This window comes from Eurosta solidaginis, chromosome X (genome assembly GCF_040869045.1).
Source record: "Eurosta solidaginis isolate ZX-2024a chromosome X, ASM4086904v1, whole genome shotgun sequence".
NCBI classification, from domain to species: domain Eukaryota; kingdom Metazoa; phylum Arthropoda; class Insecta; order Diptera; family Tephritidae; genus Eurosta; species Eurosta solidaginis.
This window is the reverse complement of record NC_090324.1, coordinates 31954277-31967141: the sequence shown is the minus strand read 5'-3', so window position 1 is coordinate 31967141 and position 12865 is coordinate 31954277. Positions and strand designations below refer to the sequence as shown.

Sequence of the window (12865 nt, the reverse complement as noted above, 5' to 3'; positions counted from 1 at the left end):
ATGCCGGCACATAAGACATATATTTGTTTACATTTGCCAACCCGGTACATTGACCGACACATTTGTCGATTAGTCACACCGACATATTTGCCTATTAGTCATATTGACTGTCAAACGATATACATATGTATGTAAATAGGTTATTATAATATGGTGACAGGCATTTAGGTATTATGAATTTATGGACACCTATCTTATAAGTATTAGAGTAAATATGTAGAATAGAACATAGAAAATATTTGGAAATAATTTTGTGTAGAAATAGGAAAGTTTTATCAAATAATCAATTGTATAACCGTCATTTTATACAGGGTAAAAGTGTAACGCTTTTGCGTTGCGAGCAGACAACAATTTTCACAAAAGAACGAAATACCCGGTAAAGACGTTGCCTGTTTTTTAGAATAAAACAACAACCCTTGTGCGGTGTACAAAAAGCGTAACCCTTTAGCCAGAAAAGAAAACGCTATTAGTTTAAAAAATAACCGAAATCCGATATCGAAAATTACGAAAAATGCAATAATTCTGTACCAAATATGAAAAAAGAGATGAAACATGGTAATTGGATTGGTTTATTGACGCAAAATATAACTTTAGAAAAAACTTTGTAAAATGAGTGTGACACCTACCATATTAAGTAGAAGAAAATGAAAAAGTTCTGCAGGGCGAAATCAAAAGCCCTTGGAATCTTGGCAGGAATACTGTTCGTGGTATGACATATATAAATAAATTATCGGTACCCTACAGATGATGTTCTGGGTCACCCTGGTCCACATTTTGGTCGATATCTCGAAAACGCCTTCACATATAGAACTAAGAGCCACTCCATTTTAAACCCCTCATTAATACCTTTAATTTGATACCCATATCGTACAAACACATTTTGGAATCAACCCTGGTCCATCTTTATGGCGATATCTCGAAAAGGCGTCCACCTATAGAACTAAGGCCCACTCCCTTTTAAAATACTCATTAACACCTTTCCTTTCATACCCATATCGTACAACATATATTCTACAGTCACCCCTGGTCCACCCTTATGACGATATCCTGAAATTAAGTCCACCTATAGAACTATGGCGCACTCCCTTTTAAAATACTCTTTAATACCTTCCATTTGAAACCCATGTCATACCAACACATTCCAGGGTTACCCTAGGTTCATTTTGCTAAATGGTGATTTTCCCTTATTTTGTCTCCAAAGCTCTCAGCTGAGTATGTAATGTTCGGTTACACGCGAACTTAGCCTTCATTACTTGTTTATTTTAAAGTCATCTTTATGCAGTAGTTATATATCTAGTGGGTTTTATTTCCGTTTCGTGCTAAAATTTATGTGTTTTAAGAGGGTGACTTCAGGTGGGTCACGTGGCACTTCGCATATACATGTATATATGTAGTGCCGTGTGACCCACCGGCGGTCACAACAGTAATTTCAACTAGTTTTTCTTGTTTATCTTTATTTCTATAGACTTTGAATAAGTTTAAAAATGGCCAATAGGGATTATTCGGTAAAACCCATGTGTACAATTTGATGGTAAGTGTATGAGCTTATTGCTATTCATGGATTAAATGTATGAGCTTATTGTTATTCAGACGTATATGAATGCCATACAGATGGGTCCAAAATAGTCAAATCCTTCGGAAGTCGTGAATGGAGTCACGGGTCGAATCAATTTTCCAGAGATAAAGAAAATTCTTTGTCTGATTCTGTACATGGGAGTGGTGAAATACCCGTCTATTTCCTTATAATGGAGCACCAACAATTTTTATAAGAACTCATATGTCCCTAAAATTATGACGAGAAACAGATTCAATTACTTTTAAAATTTATAAATTTTGGGACAGTTCCCACATTCAAGGCAATCGTTTAGGAAAAAACATAGCAGCCAAAAAGCTCATGCGATGGAAATCCAGCCTTTTGCTTAGAATGTTTCAACAAAAACCATTAAATTTATATATTATATTCAAATTACTCTTTATTTTGATATCTATAAAACTTTGAATTGAATATTGCCTATTTTGGTACAATTGAGGGGATGTGTGGAATAATGGTACAAGTCGAGTTACACCGTTTTTCCATAAATCAACTAAAAAAAAAATAGCACGATTGCATACACATACCATATTAATCTTAGAAAATAATAGTGATATTTAACAACGATATTAGCTTCATTTATGGAAAAACGGTATAACTCTCTAATAAAATTTTGCAGTAGTGAAGCATCGAAATGGTATGAAAATACATTCACAGAACTGAAAAATAAAAGAATTCAAATGGTTTCAAAAACGACTAAGCAAACAGAGATCTCCATTGTTAAAAATAGAAAAAGTTTAAAAATGATAAGAGTAGTAAAAAAAGATTGCTAAAAATAACAAAAGGAAATAACAAATAGTTATAAGCACATCTAAATAATAAAATATAATGTATTTAACAATGGTTATTAATATATCTATTATTTTGTTAATTAAACTATCTCAATCAAAATATTTGATATTCGATCTATGGAATAACGGTATAACTCAAAAAAAAAAGAAATCATCCATTTTCTAATAAAATTATGTATATATACAATTTGTTACTTTTTCTTATCAAAGAATCATATTATCTAAAATCCTACCAAGTAGGATTATTATAAATTTATTTTTACATGCATTGTTAAGTTTTTTCACTTTTCTCAAAAGGTTGATTCTCTTGTTATACCGTTTTTCCACACATCTCCTCAATTATTTCATAATTTAAATATTATAAAACTCCTTGAATTAAAATACCAATAAAACGAAAAATATTGTAACGAATTTACTTGCAAATCCTCTTATTTGCAATCCTCTGCTAAGTTCGAATCACTAAACTGTTGAATAAATAACTCCAATTTGTAATAATGCAAAATGGCCTTTATTAAAGTACTTCACAATAACACTCAAACAGTGCAACGAATAGCTTGCTTAATAACCAAACTGATTGATAGCTCAAATGAAACTCTACTATTCAAAATAATACTGCTCTTGCTCGCTAGATAGCGTCTTAGTCGAAACTGCTTGACAACTCAAATCAAACTGAATTCCAGCTCCTCTACAATTGCCGCCTTTTATACTCTTTGATTTCAACCTTCGCATCTTCTAGGCGCTTCCAGAATCTACTAGTCCAGCAGCTCTCAAACTTCTCAGCTGTAACTACAATTGCACAACCTTATAGTTTTTCTCATTGCATACTTATAGGAGTATCTCAGATATATGCATGTGTTTGTGCATTGACTCTCCGCTGCTCGCACACGTACATGGCACATATGTGTAGACGCAATTATTGTTTTGTTTATGTAGATACATAATGATTGATCTATGGATGCGAATTCACGTCACTGCTTAGCACCGGCTTAGAGAGGATAGCATCGCTCAGTGCTGCTAACATTCGTTACACTGCTCTCCACCTAAGTCTGATCGTCCCGATCAGACAAATCTCTCGATCTAAACGTTGCCAGCCTTTCCAAATGGATCACTTTCATTTTGGTTCGTGGTTTACCGATGGTTTGTATGCGGTACACTACATCGTTCATCCGTTTTACAACTTTGCATTGGCCTTCCCAATTACATTGCAATTTCGGGGACAAACCTTTTTTACGTTGTGGGTTGTATAACAGCACTAAATCTCCTTCCTGAAAACCTTTTGAATTAATTGCTTTATCGTATCTGGCTTTCATCTTGTCACTCATAATCTTTGTTCATTGCCTTATCAGATCATGTATTTCTCTTAGCTCTTCTTCCAAATCACTAGTGGGTTTCTTGACATTTCTCTCTGCATTGGTATCTACCCCAAACTTCAAATCAGCTGGCAGTCTAAGGTCATTGCCAAAAATTACTTTTGCAGGAGTTTGGCCCGTTGTCTCATGCACTGCTGATCGGTAAGCCATCAAGAATAATGGTATGCGGGTATCCCACTCTTTATGGTACTTGTCTACTACTTTCCTTAAGTGCTCCTCCAATGTTCTATTGAATCGTTCTACCATACCATCGGATTGAGGATGCAATGCATTTGTCCGTGTTTTCCGAATGCCCAATGATTTACACATTTCCTGGAACACAGCTGATTCGAAATTCCTGCCTTGGTCAGAATGTAACTCCATTGGTGCACCATACCTTGCAACCCAATTGTTTATAAACACTTCTGCTACCGTTTCCGCTTCTTGATTTGGGATTGGGTATACATCTGGCCATTTGCTGAAATAATCCATAACTACCAGTACATATTTGTTTCCGCCGTTGCTAGTAGGAAATGGACCGGCGACATCCATAACGATCCTTTCTAATGGCTCACCTGAGTTATATTGCTTCATCTGGCCATGACTTCGGGTTCTGGGCCCTTTCGCTCTGCTGCAAACTTCGCAGTTCGCAATCCACTCTGTGACCGACTGACGGCAACCAACCCAATAGAATCTCTGTTTAATCTTCTCGAGCGTCTTCGTGATTCCAAGATGACCTCCGCTTGGACCATTATGCAGCTCGCTGAGCACATCAGGAATCCTCTTTCTGGGAACAACTATCAGTTTCTTCTTACATTTACCATCCTCACTTTCCCATACTCGATGAAGGCAACCCGATATCAATTCTAAACTGTTCCACTGTGCCCAATATGACTTCGCAATGGGATTCTCTGCTGACATCTCTTCTCTGTTTGGTCTTTCGTTCCTTTCGAGCCCTTGCATAACACGTGACAGATCTGTATTTTCTAGCTGACACTTTCTTAGCTGTTCCTTGCCCCATTCATCTGTACATGTTATAGTCATTAGCCGGACATCTATAATGTCTTCTTTAGCCTCGGCTTTTGAACAGTGCTTGCATTCCAAATTACATGGTCTTCGTGACATTGCATCGGCATTTCCATGGGTACTACCTTTTCGATGCTCAATGGAAAAGTCATAACTTTGTAGTCGCTCAATCCACCGTGCCAATTGTCCTTATGGATTACGGAACTGCAGAAGCCATTTTAAAGCTGCGTGATCTGTCCTGACACGGAATCGCTGGCCGTAGATGTATTTGTGAAAATGTTTAATGCACTCTACCAATGCCAACAGCTCTCTCCGCGTAACGCAGTAGTTCCTCTCTGGTTTTCCAATCGAACGGCTGAAATATGCAACTACCTTCTCCTGTCCATCGACCAGTTGTGATAAAACGCCTCCTATTTCATATCCACTCGCATCTGTATCTAGAATAAATGTTGCTCCTGGAATCGGATATGCTAACATTGGGGCAGTGCACAAACGCTCCTTCAATGTTTGGAAAGCCACTTGTTGCTCCTTTTTCCATTCAAAAGCTTTATTATACTCAGTTGAGCAGAGCTCACAGAGTATATTAAGTTTGATTGGATAACGGTTGGTTGTACATATATAAAGGAATCGAGATAGATATAGACTTCCATATATCAAAATAATCAGGATCGAAAAAAAATTTGATTGAGCCATGTCCGTCCGTCCGTCCGTTAACACGATAACTTGAGTAAATTTTGAGGTATCTTGATGAAATTTGGTATGTGGGTTCCTGAGCACTCATCTCAGATAGCTTTTAAAATGAACGATATCGGACTATAACCACGCCCACTTTTTCGTTATCGAAAATTTCGAAAAACCGAAAAAGTGCGATAATTCATTACCAAAGACAGATAAAGCGACGAAACTTAGTAGATGAGTTGAATTTATGACGCAGAATAGAAAACTAGTAAAATTTTGGACAATGGGCGTGGCACCGCCCACTTTTAAAAGAAGGTAATTTAGAAGTTTTGCAAGCTGTAATTTATCAGTCGTTGAAGATATCATGATGAAATTAGGCAGGGACGTTACTCCTATTACTATATGTACGCCTAATAAAAATTAGCAAAATCGGAGAAGGACCACGCCCACTTTTAAAAAAAAAATTTTTTAAGTAAAATTTTAACAAAAAATTTAATATCTTCACAGTATATAAGTAAATTATGTCAACATTCAACTCCAGTAATGATATGGTGCAACAAAATACAAAAATAAAAGAAAATTTCAAAATGGGCGTGGCTCCGCCCTTTTTCATTTAATTTGTATAGGATACTTTTAACGCCATAAGTCGAACAAAAATTAACCAATCCTTTTGAAATTTGGTAGGGGCATAGATTTTATGACGTTAACTGCTTTCTGTGAAAATGGGCGAAATCGGTTGATGCCACGCCCAGTTTTTATACACAGTCGTGCGTCTGTCCTTCCGCATGGCCGTTAACACGATAACTTGAGCTAAAATCGACATATCTTTAATGAACTTAGTTCACGTACTTACTTGAACTCACTTTATCTTGGTATGAAAAATGAACGAAATCCGACAATGACCACGCCCACTTTTTCGATATCGAAAATTTCGAAAAATTAAAAAAATGCCATAATTCTATACCAAATACGAAAAAAGGGATGAAACAAGGTGAGGTAATTGGATTGGTTTATTGACACAAAATATAACTTTGGAAAAAACTTTGTAAAATGGGTGTGACACCTACCATATTCAGTAGAAGAAAATGAAAAAGTTCTACAAGGCGAAATCAACAGCCCTTGGAATCTTGGCAGGAATACTGTTAGTGGTATTGCATATATAAATAAATTAGCAGTACCCGACAGATGATTTTCTGGATCACCTGGTCCACATTTTGGTCGATATCGCGAGAACGCCCTCACATATATATCTAAGGGCCACTCGATTTTAAAACCCTCATTAATACCTTTAATTTGATATCCATATCGTACAAACACATTCTAGAGTCACCCCTGGCCCACCCTAATGGCGATATCTCGAAAAGGCTATAGACCTAATGCCCACTCCCTCTTAAAATGCTCAGTAACACCTTTCGTTTGATACCCATATCGTACAAACATTCAGAGTCACCCCTGGCCCACCCTAATGGCGATATCTCGAAAAGGCGTCCACCTATAGACCTAATGTCCACTCCCTCTTAAAATGCTCAGTAACACCTTTCTTTTGATACCCATATCGTACAAACATTCTAGAGTCACCCCTGGCCCATCCTAATGGCGATATCTCGAAAAGGCGTCCACCTATAGACCTAATGCCCACTCCCTCTTAAAATGCTCAGTAACGCCTTTCGTTTGATACCCATATCGTACAAACATTCTAGAGTCACCCTTGGTCCACCTTTATGGCGATATCTCTAAAAGGCGTCCACCTATAGAACTAAGGATTACTCCCTTTTAAAATACTCATTACCACCTTTCATTTGATACCCATATCGTACAAACACATTCTAGAGTCACCCCTGGCCCACCCTAATGGCGATATCTCGAAAAGGCGTCCACCTATAGACCTAATGCCCACTCCCTCTTAAAATGCTCAGTAACACCTTTCGTTTGATACCCATATCGTACAAACATTCTAGAGTCACCCCTGGCCCACCCTAATGGCGATATCTCGAAAAGGCGTCCACCTTTCATTTGATACCCTTGGTCCACCTTTATGGCGATATCTCGAAAAGGCGTCCACCTATAGAACTAAGGATTACTCCCTATTAAAATACTCATTACCACCTTTCATTTGATACCCATATCGTACAAACACATTCTAGAGTCACCCCTGGCCCACCCTAATGGCGATATCTCGAAAAGGCGTCCACCTATAGACCTAATGCCCACTCCCTCTTAAAATGCTCAGTAACACCTTTCGTTTGATACCCATATCGTACAAACATTCTAGAGTCACCCTGGCCCACCCTAATGGCGATATCTCGAAAAGGCGTCCACCTATAGACCTAATGCCCACTCCCTCTTAAAATGCTCAGTAACACCTTTCGTTTGCTACCCATATCGTACAAACACATTCTAGAGTCACCCCTGGCCCACCCTAATGACGATATCTCGAAAAGGCGTCCACCTATAGACCTCATGCCCACTCGCTCTTAAAATGCTGGTGAGGTAATTGGATTGGTTTATTGACACAAAATATAACTTTGGAAAAAACTTTGTAAAATGGGTGTGACACCTACCATATTCAGTAGAAGAAAATGAAAAAGTTCTACAAGGCGAAATCAACAGCCCTTGGAATCTTGGCAGGAATACTGTTAGTGGTATTGCATATATAAATAAATTAGCAGTACCCGACAGATGATTTTCTGGATCACCTGGTCCACATTTTGGTCGATATCGCGAGAACGCCCTCACATATATATCTAAGGGCCACTCGATTTTAAAACCCTCATTAATACCTTTAATTTGATATCCATATCGTACAAACACATTCTAGAGTCACCCCTGGCCCACCCTAATGGCGATATCTCGAAAAGGCTATAGACCTAATGCCCACTCCCTCTTAAAATGCTCAGTAACACCTTTCGTTTGATACCCATATCGTACAAACATTCAGAGTCACCCCTGGCCCACCCTAATGGCGATATCTCGAAAAGGCGTCCACCTATAGACCTAATGTCCACTCCCTCTTAAAATGCTCAGTAACACCTTTCGTTTGATACCCATATCGTACAAACATTCTAGAGTCACCCCTGGCCCATCCTAATGGCGATATCTCGAAAAGGCGTCCACCTATAGACCTAATGCCCACTCCCTCTTAAAATGCTCAGTAACGCCTTTCGTTTGATACCCATATCGTACAAACATTCTAGAGTCACCCCTGGTCCACCCTAATGGAGATATCTCGAAAAGGCGTCCACCTATGGAACTAAGGATCACTCCTTTTCAAAATACTCATTAACAGCTTTCATTTGATACCCATATCGTACAAACATATTCTAGAGTCACCCCTGGTCCACCTTTATGGCGATTTCTCGAAAAGGCGTTCACCTATAGAACTAAAGCCCATTCCTTTTTAAAATACTCATTACCACCTTTCATTTGATACCCATATCGTACAAACACATTCTAGAGTCACCCCTGGTCCACCTCAATGGCGATATCTCGAAAAGGCGTCCACCTATAGACCTAAGGCCCACTCCCTCTTAAAATGCTCAGTAACACCTTTCATTTGATACCCATATCGTACACACAAATTCTAGAGTCAGCCCTGGTCCACCTTTATGGCGATATCCCTAAATGGCGTCCATCCATAGAACTATGGCCTACTCTCTCTTAAAATACTCTTTAATACCTTCCATTTGATACACATGTCATACAACCACATTCCAGGATTAGCCTAGGTTCATTTTCCTACATGGTGATTTTCCTTATTTTGTCTCCATAGCTCTCAACTGAGTATGTAATGTTCGGTTACACCCGAACTTAGCCTTCCTTACTTGTTTTTCTTGTAAGCTCATAGAGGCTATGGGCTACGCTGGAAAAATTTGGTACAAATCGGCGGTAATATGTGCACAACCCAAGGAAACTTCTTAGTTCATGTAGGTTCTGTCGTCTTGGCCAATCCTTTACAGCCTCTATCTTTTCGTTCGCTGTGCAGATGCCCTCGGTCGTTACCTTGTGACCCAAATAATTTACTTCCTTTTTAAACAGCGCACACTTTTTGGGACTTAACTTCAGACCAGCGCCAGCTCTTCTATGGAAAACTTCCTCCAAATTCTTAAGATGTTCATCAAGGTTCTTACCCAATACGATGATGTCGTCCAGGTACACCAAGCATGTTTTCCAATGTAGTCTTTTCAGTACCTGGTCCATAAGTCTCTCAAAAGTAGCTGGTGCATTACAAAGTCCAAAAGGCATCACTGTAAATTGCCAAAGACCATCACCGACACTGAAGGCTGTTTTCTCTTTATCTTCCTCCTTCACCTCCACTTGCCAGTAGCCGCTTTTCAACTCCAGCGTGGAAAACCATTTCGTACCAGATAGCGAGTCCAGAGTGTCGTCAATTCTTGGCAATGTATAGCTATCCTTTTTCGTTACGTCATTCAACTTCCGGTAGTCCACGCAAAACCTCATTTTTCCATCCTTCTTCTTTGCAAGTACTACCGGTGAGCTCCATGGACTAGCTGATGGTTCGATGACGCCGCTGTCGCTCATTTCTTGTATGATTTGACTCACAACTTCCCGCTTCGGCAGCGGAACACTACGTAGAGCTTGACGGATCGGCCTCGCATCTCTAGTCTCAATTTAATGTTTCACAACATTGGTGCGGCCTGGTTTGGAACCATCCTGGTCAAATATGTTCGCATACTTTAGGAGCAGTTGTTTTGCCTTACTCTGATAGGCTTCCTCTAGCCCCTGCGTCCATGCCGTGATGTCATTTGAAAGATCAGTATTACTAGATGAAACGTGTTCCTGGAGCTGTTTACAGTTAATAACTACTTCAGCCTCTTGGCATCTTCCCAAAATAGCTCCTTTGGTCAGTTTGAGTGGTAAAGTATATTCAGTGGTGATTTATTTGCTGCTTCGACAACTCACAATTTGTTTGTCCCACAATCTCCATCAACCTTTGCCCAGATTACTGCTTCTGATTTTGGTGGTATTTGCTGACTCTCTTCCACCAGCACTCGTTTACTGCTGTAGCCTCTCTTGTAGCCGAAATTAAGTGGTACATCCATGTTCTTATATCGCATCATCTTGCTTTGCATGTCGATCTTGATGCCCTGGTCGATTAAGAAGTCCACTCCAATTATGATTTCATCAACAATCTCTGCCACTATAAAATTGTGTACTACCGTGACGTTACCGATTGCGACTTCACATGATACTTCTCCTAGAACCGTGCTGTCTTCTCCAGTGGCTGTACGCAATCTTGCTCCATGCAATGGTCTTATATTCTTGTTGACTAAATCCGATGGAATAATGGGATGGGATACACCCGTATCTACAGTCAGTAAACGTTCCTTTCCATCCACATGTCCTCCGACAGTAAGATTGTTTGATCTTCTTCCAATTTGTGAGATAGAGATTATGGGGCATTCAATTGAGGGAGCCAGCTGTCGCCCCTTGCGGCTGACTCACTTTAGTTTAACGATTGATTGGACTTGGAGATTTGCTCATCTCCTTCAGCTCTGCGTTTACGGCCACCCACATTGTTGGAGCTATTGACCCCGGTGCTGCAATGTCTTGCAATATGACCTGGGTTGGCGCACTTGAAACATTTAATAACTCCGGCATTTTTCTGTTGTGATACTTTCAGTGCTTCCAAAATTGTGTCTACCCAATCTGGTCTTTCCACTTCCACACGATGAGCTTTGTATGCTGGTTTACTCAATAGTGAGGCCGTTTGCTGAGTCAATGCATGTGATACCGTTTCAGCAAATGTCAGCTTTGGGTTTGCGTATGTAGCTCGCTTCGTTTCCACGTCCCGTATGCCATTTATAAAACTCTGGATTTTTACCCTCAGTGTATTCCACGGGTGCGTCCGCATTTGCGAGATGAGCCAACCTTTCAACATCCGAGGCAAACTCCTGCAAAGTCTCATTCGCTGTTTGGTGACGGTTTTGCAACTCAATTTGGAATATCTGTTTCCTATGCTCGCTTCCATAACGTCGTTCTACAGCAGCCATCAATGCTTCATAACTGTTCCGTTCGTACTCTGGAATCGTCTGTAAGATTTCCGCTGCAGGCCCTTTCAATGCCACGAACAGTGCAGCAACTTTATCTTCCGCATTCCAGTTGTTCACTGCTGCGGTTTTCTCAAACTGTAGCTTGAAGACCTGGAAAGGAACAGAACCGTCAAATGATGGTGCTTTTACCTTTGGATTGCTTGCTGAAACAGCTGGGCGGTTTAGTTGTAACTGCTCCATACGAACTTTTAACGCTTCTATTTTGGCATCAATTTTGTCTTCGAGTTGTAAAATTTTTGCATCCTGCTCTTCCAGTTTCACAAAGAGCTGCGATGATACCTGTTCCGAAATTTGTGCCGACATTTCAGATATACGTACCTCTTGCGCTTCCAGTTGAGATGCCAAATATGTCTTCTGTTCTTCCAATTGTCATGTCATACGGGTTTCCTGCGTTTCCAGTTGGGAAACCTTATACGTCTTCTGTTCTTCCAGTTGTGAAGAAATTTGTGTTTCCTGTGCTTCAATCTTCGATGTTATTCGTGTCTCTTGTGATTCCATCTGGTGATGACATATACGTTTTCTGTTCTTCTAGTTGAGATGACATGTTGGTGGATATTTGTGATGACATTTCTGTTATACGTGCCTCTTGCGCTTCCATCTTGGATTTTACTGTCGATGTTTGAGCAGTTATTGCAGCCAATATCATGTTTAAGTCTGTGCTGGTAATTGTCTGCGATGTTTCGTTTTTCTCTTCAATTTTTGTTGTCTCCTCGCCATCAAAATGAAAGACGTACTCTTCCACATCAATTCCTTTTGCTTCCATTACCGTGCCTGAAGTTCAAGTTTAACGCCACTTGTATTCAATCCACGGCTCTCCAACTCCTTCTTTAGTTGCTGGATCTTCAATTCACCGAACTTTGCCATGTCCTTGTTGTCCTCTGGAATTTATTCAACAATCCCACTTCTGACACCAATTGTAACGAATTTACTTGCAAATCCTCTTATTTGCAATCTTCTGCTAAGTTCGAATCACTAAACTGTTGAATAAATAACTCCAATTTGTAATAATGCAAAATGGCCTTTATTAAAGTACTTCACAATAACACTCAAACTGTGCAACGAATAGCTTGCTTAATAACCAAACTGATTGATAGCTCAAATGAAACTCTACTATTCAAAATAATACTGCTCTTGCTCGCTAGATAGCGTCTTAGTCGAAACTGCTTGACAACTCAAGTCATACTGAATTCCAGCGCCTCTACAATTGCCGCCTTTTATACTCTTTGATTTCAAACTTCGCATCTTCTAGGCGCTTCCAGAATCTCAAACTTCTTAGCTGTAACTACAATTGCACAACCTTATAGTTTTTCTCATTGCATACTTATAGGAGTATCTCAGATATATGCATGTGTTTGTGCA

The 12865-nt window shown here is 39.5% G+C and overlaps 1 protein-coding gene across 27 annotated transcripts in view; it reads right to left on the bottom strand.

Moving 5' to 3' along the window:
- The window catches only part of zfh2 (Zn finger homeodomain 2), a 2927436-nt gene that overhangs the window by 1948158 nt on the left and 966413 nt on the right, over positions 1–12865 (bottom strand). The gene's annotated exons all lie outside the window — the stretch shown is intronic.